This window comes from Chrysochloris asiatica, unplaced genomic scaffold (assembly GCF_000296735.1).
Source record: "Chrysochloris asiatica unplaced genomic scaffold, ChrAsi1.0 scaffold00006, whole genome shotgun sequence".
NCBI classification, from domain to species: domain Eukaryota; kingdom Metazoa; phylum Chordata; class Mammalia; order Afrosoricida; family Chrysochloridae; genus Chrysochloris; species Chrysochloris asiatica.
The window spans coordinates 23780379-23789986 of NW_006408524.1; the positions used below are offsets into that span (position 1 = coordinate 23780379).

At 47.4% G+C, this 9608-nt stretch overlaps 1 pseudogene; it reads left to right on the top strand.

The window, feature by feature from the left end:
- Positions 1 to 496: 496 nt before the first annotated feature.
- The window catches only part of LOC102837744, a 471778-nt pseudogene continuing 462666 nt past the window's right edge, over positions 497 to 9608 (top strand).

Below are 9608 nucleotides of genomic sequence, written 5' to 3' on the forward strand. Positions count from 1 at the left end.
GGATGTAAGTGTAATTAATAAATGTGTATATATCAAGAATGCAATATACATAACTATGGAGGCTCCAAAGAGATTGCATGCATTACAAGCTGTGAAGGATAGACCGAGCAAGATAAAGTTGGTGACAGGAGCTCCCAGGTGAGGCCTCGGTCCGGGGAGCGGAGGTTGGGGCCGTACAGCTGTTGCCGCGCGCCCAGGTCCCTCCTCCCAGTTGCGGCGGCCTCACCCCCACCCCGCCCCCCCCCGCCGCTCCCGACGCCGCTGCCGCCGCCACCTCCCCTCCGCCTCCCGGTCTCTCCTCGCGCTCCTTCCATCGCTCTAGCCCCTTCTCCCTCCGTCCCGTCCTCTCCGCTCCCCTCACCCCGCCTCTCTCCCCCTCCCCAGCCCCTCCTCTCCTCACCCCACCCTGCCGCCCTCCCTCCTTCTCCCTCTGCCCGCCCGCCCGCCCGCCCGGCGCTCGCAGAGCCGACACCAGGGGGGCTCTCGATGTAGCACCATGACAGGCATCGCCGCCGCCTCCTTCTTCTCCAATACCTGCCGATTCGGGGGCTGCGGACTCCACTTCCCCACCCTGGCCGACCTCATCGAGCACATCGAGGACAACCACATCGGTAAATGGCCCGGGGGTGGGCGGGGGTGCCAGGCGCGCGGAAACTCCTGCCCAGGCGAGGAGCCCCAGAATGGCCAGGGGTGGCCGGGAGGGAGGGAAGGAGGGAGGTGGCGGCTGGGCGAGGAGGGTGTGTGCGAACCCGGCGGGGTGGGGGTGGCGGGATGCGGAGGCGCGGGGTGCGGAGAGCTGGGCGTGGGTGGGGGAGGGGGCGCCCTGAGGTGCCGCGGGCGGGCGAGCTGGGGGATTCCGAGGGGCGTGCGCGCCGGCTGCGAAGTGTGCGAGTGGGGGTGCTCCAGGGCGGGGAAGGGACCGGCTGCGGGAAGATGCGGCGGCGACGGCGCCGGGGGAGGGGGCGGAGGGCGCGGCGGGGCCGGGCGGTCAGCTCTGGGTAGGGGTGCGGAGTTAGTTGGCCGGGGTGGTCGTTGCGGCCCGAGGCGCCGGGGGTGGCGGGGGGGCAGGCGCTGCACGCCGCCTGCTGCTTCCGCCCCGGCTCGAGCTGTCAGGGCTCCGCGGCGGCTGCAGCCGCTGGGAGGTGGGGAGGGGGGGCGGGGGTGGCTCCACCGCGGCAGCCATTCCGCTTCCTCCTCCCGCCGCCGCCGCCGCCACTGCGTCCTGTCAGCGCCGGTTGCTAGGTGTGGTGTGTCGGGTGGGGGCCGGAGCCGGCGGCCGCGCGCAAAGGATGGGGCGCTCGCCCTCTCCCCCGGCGGCGGCTGAGCTTGCTGGGCTAGGGGCCCTTGGCGCCTGTTCCCTGCCCCGGCCTGGGCTGACGCCGAGAAGCTGCGGGCTGAGGTTCGGGTGCGCTGCGGGCCGCGCCCAGCGCCCTGGGGCCGGGCTGCCTCGGAGGCCCTTGCGGCTGCCTGCTCAGGAGAGAAATCCCCCGGGGCCACCGACCGGGCATTTAAATGTGCCCCGGCTCAGCGATTTGCCTTTCAAATGGTGCTAGGCCCGAGGTGTGCCGGCTGCGCCCAGGGATCGGCGGCGGCGGCGGCCTGCGCAGCGCCCAGGGCGCGAAAGACGAGGGGGAGGGGACGCCCCGCGGGGCGGGTTGTTTCCCTTCACGCCCAGAACCCCGCGATCTTTCAACAAGTCCTTTAATTCGCACAAGTCCTTAACACACACTTACACCCTCCTATCCGAAGCCCCTGAGAACCGAGAAGGGAGATGGATCGGGCTCATCTGGCCCAAGCGATCGCCAGCCACCTGCGGCAGGTGTGGCGGGTGCCCGCCGGTTGCTCTGCGTGGGCTAGAAGGTGTAGGGCCGCGCGATGCCCAGAGAAGCAGCAAACCTGCCCCAAAAGTCTTTTTCCAGAATGTAAACTGTGGGTTCAGCCGTGTGGATGCAGCTCACGTTTCTAAAAAGTTGAGAGAATAAATCACGACTGCTGTGTATTTAGGCACAAATAAACTGAAGCAGACCATTATGCTGTACTGCTTAGTATAGCACTTCTTGTTGCACACAGTGGGTGATTAATAAGCATTCAGTGCTAGTTTAGAGTGCAGTGTATTGGGCTATCGGAATGGGAAAGAATAATGGAAAATATCATTTTCCATTTGAAAGATGAGTCTGTCAGTAATTGCCTAGGTTTTGAAACTTTCAGAGTTTAAAAACATAACTTCTGATACAGGTGTGAGAAAAAGCTGGGTGAGTTTTGGTATACTTAAAAGCAGAAATTTAACGGAGTAAGAAATTTGCTGATTCATATCATGATTGAACAGTCATACTAAATCAAGTGCTTGAAAGGATAAATTAGATTTTCCTGATATTTAGTTTAAAAGAATGCTAAAATTCTGGTAATGCAAATTTCAATAGAAATCTTGTTAGTTCAGGCTCCTTCCTCTAATCCTCACCAGCCAATAATAAATAAAAATAATAAATACTTCCTCACCCAAGGAAAGCTGTCATTGCATATCCCATTTATTCTTGATAACAGTTATTTCAGGACTAGCTATAATTTATGTAAGGTAATAATTTTAGCCTTTTGCCTGCCTTCCTGAACTAGCTAGTTAAAAGAAAATCTAAATTACATTTATTAAAACATGCTAAAGACAGTTATCCTTCTTGAATGTTTGAATCTTATACAATTTAAAAGCAGCTGTTGGTGAATAACAAAGAGTTTTTTTTTGTTTTTTCTATTGTTGTTAGCAAAAACTGTCTTTTAAGATTGTGGAAACACTTTTTAAAGAAGGTGAAGGGTTCCATACGTTTTATAAAACTCAACTTTTAAGGAATGGTATGTCACCCCTGAAAGGCTAGTTTTACTTTTCATGGTTTATAACAATGCTGTACAGCAGGGCTAAGGATGGCTGAATTTTGGAAAACAGCTTGAACCTAGCACAGTTTATAAAAAGTATATGTTAAAATGAGCATCACTTGAAGTTGGTTCTGACTCATAGCACCGTTTTATAGGGTTTCCCAGGAACGATTGGTGAGTTTGAACAGTGAACATTGTAGTTCAAACCAACTTTGTAGTCCAGTGCTTATCCTACAGGGTAAATAGGCTGATAAAAAGTGTTGTGTGCCTCTGCTCAGGGAAGGTCCTTTACCTTCAAAGGCATGTGCTAAAAGAAATGAAAACGTATGTTAAGAAGAATAAAAACAATAAATAAACTAGTTTGTTGGTAGTGCTGTAAGATCAACTTTTGATGTCGAGATGAGTGAAATTATAACAAAGCATTTACTGAAATTTCTGTACATGTATTGTTAATGTGTTGCTGTTAAGTGCCTTCAAGTCCATTCTAACTCATAGCCACCCTGAGTAGGGTTTCCAAGGAGTAGCTGCTGATCATCTTGTGGTTAGCAGTCCAGTACTTATCCTACAGTGCCACACCAGGATTTCTGTATTGTTATATAGTGTTTACTATTTGTGGGTCAGTGCATAGTCCATGCACTTTTGGAGACAATCTGATGGTTGCTTTGTGTGACTGATTTACTGATTGGATGTCATTGTTAGGGATTAGCTGTATTAAGAAGGTACATGAAAAGATAGATGTTTGTCTTAAATTTATTCAAAACTAGTTACCCTTGAGTGTCACAGTAGAACTAGGCTTTTCAGTGACTGATTTTTTTTTTTTTTTTTTCAAAAGATAGACCTTCCTAGGTGCCTCTGGTTGAACTTGGCCTTCCAATCTTTCCAGTAGCAGCTGTTCATATTAACTGTGCACATCCCAGGGGCACCTAATCTATTCTAGCATCTAACATCCAATCATAAGTGGCAGCGCTATACTGAGGTGAGAGTTCCATCTTGGAGACCTTTCTGATTATTGGCATTTTAACCACTAGTCAAATCCTTAAATAGGAATAAAATGACTGTTGGTGGGAATAGGACCTATTTCTTGCATGAAAAAATTCTCACTGCCTTTAGTTTTTAAGGCCTATAGTTTTCACTATAACGATATTAATAATTCAGATAAATTAAATTCATTAAGTTGAGGGTAGCTGCTTCTGCTATACTTGTGAATTTAGCTCTTTGTTTTTATCCGTTTTTCTGTCCCATAAGAAACAAAGGAAATGCAATTTCACCATCCTCTGCTTTAGCTGTTTTCCTTTCTCCTGGAAGAGTGGTTTATCTGTTTCCCCTTTCTTTGCTTTTCACTGTTAGTCCAGTGCTGGAGCACCTGTTTTCATGGACAACTGGAGTGTCCCAGCTAAAACCCTCCCCCACAGACACCTCGGGGCTCTAGAACTGGAAAGTGTTTCTCCCTCAGCTCGCTGTCAGTTCATTCATAGTCCTGACTGATTTTTCTGGAGACAAGAAAAGCTGATCAGGATTTGTTTGCTTCTGAGAGTAAGTAGGCTTAGAGTGCGGTTTTAGTAACTGTCTTGACACGTGCATCACACGTGTAAACAGAAATCATTGAAACACCAAGAGTACTCAGGTGAACCCTGAAGGTCATGCCACAGATTCATGAGATGCTTGCTCCGTCCCTGCGTCCCAATGCTATGAAATCATTTGACTTTTGATCTCAGAAAAACAACCTGTTTCATCATTCTTACCTGGTTTCATTATGTAAAGGTACATTTGTGAAAGCACTTCTGTATTTTGAATTTATTTAATAGTATATATCGAGCATCCACTTTGTACCAGGCACAGATCTAGGCACTAGGTATTTAATTGGTGAAGAAAACAGACACAAATAAAGTTTGGGTTAGCTCACATTCTAGTGGAGGGAGACAGACCATAAACAATGAGCCTAAGAAGTATGGAAAAGAGAAAACAGCAGGATAAAGAGGCTTCAGAAGAAAGAATGTTGAAATTGCAGATAGGTTGGTGAGCTTAGGCCTCACTGAGAAGCTGAGAAACTAGAGGTGAAGGAGTTAGCCACGAGATTTTACTGCAGAGGGAACAGAGTGCAAAAGGCCCCAAGGTAGGACTGTGCCTTTTGGGTGGAAAGACAGGCCATTGCATTGCCCTCCAGGAATCTGACCCGATTCAGTTTTTCCTGTCCATTCTTGTGATGTGCTGAGCAAGTTGTTGAGAACTTTCCCCCAGATGTGAGGTGCCACAGTTTTGCTGTTGAGTATTGACTCCGATTTTCTTACAGAAGTATCCTCTTGACCCTAAATGTCAATATGTGCTTGTAGAGCATCTCCGCTTGTTCGTTTCTCATCTCCATGACCCAAGTGGTAAGTCCGTGCTGCTTCATTTCACAGAGCACTTTTATAAACCATTCACGGAACTAGTAAGTGTGAGTAGTTAGCAAGAAAAACAAGGGCAGTTGCTTTCAATAATACTTACTCTTAAGCTGGCTCCAGTGATGGTTTAGTAAATATCTGGTTTCCTCCCCACCAGTTCATGTAACCATTTTCAATATCTTCTCAAAGAAACACCCTAGTGTACCAAGTGGATGGCCAGCCTATGCACTATTAGGATTAGGAATGTATGAGTTACATATAACCTGTAGTTACAAACCCTGTAAAGCCGTATTAAAACTCTGAGGAGTCCTGGTGTGGCGCTGGTCTGCCAACTACAGGGTTGGCAGTTCAAACCCACTAGCTGCTAAGAGTTGCACCTGACAACAACAATGGTTTGTAATAAAAAATGAACACTACTTTGTAATGTGCATCAAAACATTCTTGTGATTACTGTTGGGTTTTTTTATGCATTTAAATGTTTTAGTGGAAGTATTTTTATTTTAAATGTGCTTTTTTTTTTTCTTTCTGTATAGAACTCTGTGTACCCACTTCGTAATTACTGACATGATTAGGTCCCAAAGACCAGGTTGTTATGCATAATAGGGAGGAGGAAAAGGAGAACTTGGGGGTGCTCCTGAATTCCAGACCCTCACAACTCTGTGCCTGGCACCCAGGTGCTCTGGGCCCCAAGGCTCTGCTATTGGGACTGGTGCTTACGCAGACCTTGGGCCTAGTGGCTGGACTAGAGGCTTTGGGGCTCAGACAGCCTGTGAGACCATGGGTCCAGACTGTCCATGGGGGTTGCTGTGAATGCCCATGCCTCCTGCAACCATTCTTACATAGCTCCAGCCACTTCTGTCCCCCACCCTTCCAGTTTGGGAAGGACCCCACAGAAATGAGCGGCAAGCTGTTGGTCTTGGAGGGGGTGGCATAGAATCCAAGGCTAAGAGCCTGGAACCTAGCAGTTGCTCAGCAGCCAAGCTCAGCAGCAGCCCAGACCTGGGAGGGGGAGAAGAAGGGAGGAGTCAGCCAGGGCCAGGCATCCAGGCCCTGAATTACCCCAGGACCCTTTTTGTTGCAGGACTTGGTCCCTCTGGGACTCCTGAGTAGAGGGGAGCAGCAGCAGCCTTCTCTGGCCCCATCTCCAGTCACCTACGGGCCCTTCTCAAAGGGGTCCCCCCTCCTCACTTGCCTCTTTGGCACAGAGAATTGCAGTGGAGGTTCCAGTGCTGCGAGAAGCCTCCTGGAGAGCAGACAGCTTCGGCTGTGCGCCTGGCACACCTGGGTGGCTCTGTGGGCCAAGAGCTAGACTCGGGAGGATACCCAGGGTAATGTGCCAAACAGTGGAATAATGGATGTTTTACTATTAACATTGGGTAAGGAGACAATTTATAGGTGAAGACTCACTGTGTACTATGTATATTAGGACAAACATTTGACTTACTGAGAATCATATGCAACTGTTCCAATTTGCTTGCAAATTCGATTTAAAGGCAGATTTAAGGAGGCCTGGTGGCACTGTGAAATAAGCATTGGAGTGGTAACCTCAAGGTCAGCAGTTCAAACCTACCAGCTACTCCACTGGGGATTGTCCAGTGGTGGTGGTTGTGTGCCACAGAATTGGTTATGACTCACAGAAACCTGTATAGGTTTTCAAGGTTGTAAACCTTTATGGGAACAGAAAACCTCATGTTTCTCCTGGGGTGGGGGGGGCTGGTAGATTTGAACTGCTGACCTTGTGGTAACCCACTACGCTACCAGGGTTCCTTTATAGTAGGTAGTTTCATCCCTATTCTCCAGGTGAGCAAACCGAAGTATAGAAAGGTTAAGTAACTTGCCTAAGTTTTCATGACTGTTAAATATGACTTTGTATTTGAATTCAGACAGGTCTGAGAGCTGGGGAGATTTTCTGAGGAATGGAGTTCAAACTGACCTTGCTGTCCAATGCACATCTACAGTGCCACACCAGAACTACACTACCTTTCTCCTCCTCCTGTATTTGTACTGTTTCCTTTTTTAGAAAGGGACTTCAAACTCTTGAAACTAAGGGTTATCTGAGAGGCAGTATTAGAGGAAGGTTGCTTGGGTTGGACTTACCTCTGCTTTGCCAGCTGTGTGACAGTGAGCAAATTACTTGACCACACTGTGTTTCAGTTTCCTCCTCTGGTGTGGTTAATGAAGATTAAGTGAGCTAATACATGTACTCATCTACAATATTAAATTATCTACATCATCCAGCTTCAGGCCATCTTGTGTGTATAGTAAATGAGAACATGTGTAATTCTACTACCAAAGGCTCATTAAGAGGTCCGCTTGTGTCCACCTCCGTGAGTTATTTGAGTATTTTATAACCACGTGAAATCATCAGGCTCCTCCAGGAAGGGAATTCGGGAAACAGGGAGAATGCTCAATGTTGGGGTTGCAGTCTCTAGCCACTTTCTGTTCTGTGTGGCAAGAGACACTCTAAATGCTGGCAGAGGTCCTTACCACTGTGGACTTGGAAAATGGTATCAAGGCCAGAGCCTTCCAATATGGTCCTTCCTCGATGCATATATTTATTTGACAAAATCCCGGCCTCAAAAGAGGCACTGTGCCATGGGGATGTTGGCACATTCCCCGAAGGCATTTCCTGTAGGGAGAATGAATGACTGAATGAATAAATGAATGTATGAAAGGTTTTTCACTACTGGTCCTGCATTCTGCCTATAAACTGTGGCTTGGAGACAAGATCTGTGTTATTCCTTTCCACTGTTCACAAGAAGGTCTTAGGTACCGAGTCAGAGATTTTAAATATACATGCATGTTTGCATGTGTACACAAGCACACCCACACACACACCCCCATACACAGTGTAGGAGACCCGACTTTCTATGCTGTTGGCAGTCTACTTCCGTCGTTTTGCCACTTCCCCATCCCTCACCTATAAACAGTTCACTCTTTATAATCACACTGATAGGAATGCCCTGTTTCCTCCATTTCAAAGCTTCTGGTTGTTTTCCTTTAGTGCATATAATTTCTGATACAGTGACTGAAAGGTACACACAGAAAAATTCTGCCTGCAACTGAGTGGGGTGACAAAAGTCACATCTTTTTTTAGAAAATGGTTTCCTTTAGAGCATGTATATTTTGGAAACATCTCCCACTTTGACAGTTCGAGAAATGCAAACTGACAACTGTTTTCAGAAAACCCAATTCTTCCGTTAATGACAGTGAGAAGGAAGCCTTAAGCCTGAAGCATGCTCTGACACTTGGTGAGAGGGACCTTCATAAGACTCTTGAAGCCCAAGGCCTGTGTTTTAGATACAGGGCAAAAGACTTGAGAAGTGCTACTTAATCCTTTTCAAAAACAAACAAAACCCTCCCTTTTTGTACCCTTTTGCCTCTAGGACAAGAACCACACTTCTCCTTTTATTCCATTTCTCTCCCCACCTCATTTCCACCCCTCCAATCCTGACCTTGCAGGCATGTCATGGGGACTGAAGACATTACATGCAGGATCACATGTATACATTTTGTTTGAGAAGGAAGGTAATAGATTTGATTCATATTGACCTGGCTAACGGGTCGAATAGCAAATATTTATTCTGAATCTGAAAATTGGAAACCACAAATGTCAGAAGTGTACTAGTGAGGGGACTTCAAAAAGTTCATGAAAAAATGCCACTATCTTTCAATTCCATTTTTCTATGAACTTGTTGAAGCTCCCTTATATTATGTTTGTTATAAAAATACCATTCATAAATGGCTAAATCGGTTTTAAAGGGCATTTAGAATGCTAGTCATCTGGTGTGGCACTGTAGGATAAGCACCAGGCTGCTAACTGGAAGGTCAGCCGTTCAAACCCACCAACCGCTCCTTGTACATCCTATACAGGGTTGATATGACAACACCAACAGCCAACAACACCACAGTAAAGAACTTTATTTTACCCTTGCTGCACTTGGGAATTGCAGTAGTTTTCACCTATGGTTTTTGTTTTGTTTTTAAACTCAGTCTCAGTGGCCAATTAACGGGTATTCTGTTTGAAGATGAAGTCTTTCCAATGACTCTCCACTTTGTTAGGGGTCAGAGTGACTCTTCTTGAGCCACTAACTGTAGATCCTTTACCCAGCACCATGGAACATTGTCTCTCCTGATGGTCAGTGTCCCTTGCCTGCCTTAGCCACTAGCCTCCAAAGGGAGGTACTGTCCATTGTTCACCAGTCTATAATGGTCACTTTCGTCCAGCAAGAGACAAAATAGCATGATACCAAGGGCCAAGGTCTTGATACCATGTTATTAACCCTGAAAAACTCACTGTTTTGTTGGCTTTTTGTTAAATTGCACACGTGTGTGCATACACACACATCACTTATATGCATGTGT